Source organism: Sinocyclocheilus grahami, unplaced genomic scaffold (genome assembly GCF_001515645.1).
Source record: "Sinocyclocheilus grahami isolate Dianchi unplaced genomic scaffold, SAMN03320097.WGS_v1.1 scaffold418.1, whole genome shotgun sequence".
Lineage (NCBI taxonomy): Eukaryota > Metazoa > Chordata > Actinopteri > Cypriniformes > Cyprinidae > Sinocyclocheilus > Sinocyclocheilus grahami.
Window position 1 is genome coordinate 1,358,003 of NW_015505597.1, and position 2,497 is coordinate 1,360,499.

A 2,497-nucleotide genomic window follows, 5' to 3' on the forward strand; every position below is an offset into this window, starting at 1 on the left:
TATATATATATATATATATATATATATATATATATATATATATATATATATTTATTTTTTTTCTGGAGCCAGGCACCTGATCCGTAAATGCCATATGACCAATTATTTTGGAGTCAGAAAATAATTTCTTGAAGTGATGACAACACTGATTGCATAACGGCACACAAACACTCACCAAACTCTTTACTAGGGATTGTCCTGACCTGTGACATATATGAAATTGTGTTGTTAAGAGTCCAAAAAGAGGCTGATTTAATGAAATATGAATATATACTGAAAATCTTACAATGTGAAACTTTTTTTTTTTTTTTCTCCCTCTCTTTTTAACATAGTTCCCTGTGCTGGTTCAACAGATGTGACATGCTCCGAACTGGGATATGTATGTTTTACAATTCTTCTGTATAATTATTTTATTGTTTGATAGTGATTTTTGTCATTTTCTTTTGATTTCACTTAATCGATAAAATATATTAGCTGTCCAATTGTATAATGTACCATTATAGTAAAAATTTGCTTCACACTTTTACTGGATCAGAACTATAGTGTAGTATTCTCGGATGACACAAATTGCGCCGGTCTTGGAATGTCTGCTCAGAGAAATGCAGCGCCTGTCTCTCTCTCCTCTCAGTCCCTTTGGCTCTGAGTGGAAGGAATGATAGGCATGTGTCTCACTGGCCCCTCACAGGATTACAGCCTCTATCTCCGCACTACAGTCACCAAGCAACGGACAGAACCATTTTAGTTTTAAATGACACTGAAAACCAGCATTAAACACTGCTCATTTAAGACTGAGATGTGGTGTGGTTAGACAGTATTGCAAAACATAGTAAAATAAAGCAGAATGCCACAGGAGGTTGTGTGTTAGTGAATTTACCACAGGGTGTGTGTTGCAGCGGTGGTATAATTATATACAATACTGTTTAAAAGTTTGGTTTAGGTATGTTTTTCAAAAACATTTTTTTTATAAGAAGTTTGTCATTGTTATCAGAAGTTTGAAATGTCATTATCTTTAATATCAGATTTTAACAAAACAGAATAGCTTTAATAAAACAAACAGCTGCATGAGAGCCATTTAATTGTTCAAATTTGTGTTTTAGAAGGAGCAAAGTGATGCGAGTGATTGGACTGATGGCCTCCCACTGCTCAGAGACGACATTCCTGTCACAGAGGTGAGACTTGTATGTTCAAAGATGGACATTGTAACTTAAAACAAACATTTTTGAAAATACAGAGACACACCAGCAGGTGTCACTGTAGCATTTCTGTATTCAATTATATACAATACTGTTTAAAAGTTTGGTTTAGGTATGTTTTTCAAAAACATTTTTTTTATAAGAAGTTTGTCATTGTTATCAGAAGTTTGAAATGTCATTATCTTTAATATCAGATTTTAACAAAACAGAATAGCTTTAATAAAACAAACAGCTGCATGAGAGCCATTTAATTGTTCAAATTTGTGTTTTAGAAGGAGCAAAGTGATGCGAGTGATTGGACTGATGGCCTCCCACTGCTCAGAGACGACATTCCTGTCACAGAGGTGAGACTTGTATGTTCAAAGATGGACATTGTAACGTTAAAACAAACATTTTTGAAAATACAGAGACACACCAGCAGGTGTCACTGTAGCATTTCTGTATTTGCTTATTCTTAGCTTCCACTCAGAGATGAAAATACTAAACAAAAATAATTTATCTGCTCTCCAAAGCACTTGAAATCCAGTAAAAGCCAGGTGAAATTAGCTTTTTACATCTCTATCTCAGCCTTTACACATACAAAGGCAAATACCTCATCCAAACAGGGTTATAAAAGCTTTCACTGTCATCAAAGCGCTGCACAGATGCATTGTGGTTAATCATAAACAAATTCTTCCACCCCAATCCTTGATTTAACATGTTTGACTTCCATTCCGCTACGAACTTCCCTACCTCTTTGTTCATTTCGCAGTACCACCCAGACTCCGTGTGGACAGTGGCACAAAATGGCCGTCCGTCGTAATTTAGCAAGGCCGAGTTTTTGGGGCATTTCACACAATACAGGCTTAAACTTTGCAGCTTCTCTCAACGGGTTCTTGTTTCTTGCAGTTCTGGGCTCAGTGGGTCGGTATTGAAGAAGTGCTCAGGGTGATGGACTCTCTCCCCGGTGCTCTGCGGGGGTTCTGTGTCTGAGCGGCCGATCCTGTCATGGCGATTTCTTTCAGTGCTTCTCTTTGGCGAGAGAAAAGCAGAGCTGCTTTCTTACAGTTCTTCTGCACTCTAGAGGGCCTTCCTAGATAATATATTGAGCTAAAGGCTGGAATACACTACACGACTTTAAAAATCTTAACAGGTTGTAAAACAATAGGCGTCATACACCAATATTGTAAATGGGTACAAAACTGGGCTCATACTCTAAATGACTAAGAATTACATACTACAGATTTGCAGGTTGTTTTGAACAAACTTACACCTCGTTGCTAGGGGACACATGACATATGAAAAGAGTATCTGTTCTAAAATCG

The 2,497-nt window shown here is 37.0% G+C and overlaps 1 long non-coding RNA gene across 1 annotated transcript in view; it reads left to right on the plus strand.

Annotated features, from left to right (window-relative positions):
* The window catches only part of LOC107551209 (uncharacterized), a 6,709-nt gene extending 5,540 nt beyond the window's left edge, over positions 1-1,169 (plus strand). The window contains exons 5-6 of the long non-coding RNA XR_001604741.1: positions 333-379; positions 1,098-1,169. This is a non-coding gene — a long non-coding RNA (uncharacterized lncRNA). The remainder of the gene's footprint in view (positions 1-332; positions 380-1,097) is intronic.
* Positions 1,170-2,497: the final 1,328 nt, after the last annotated feature.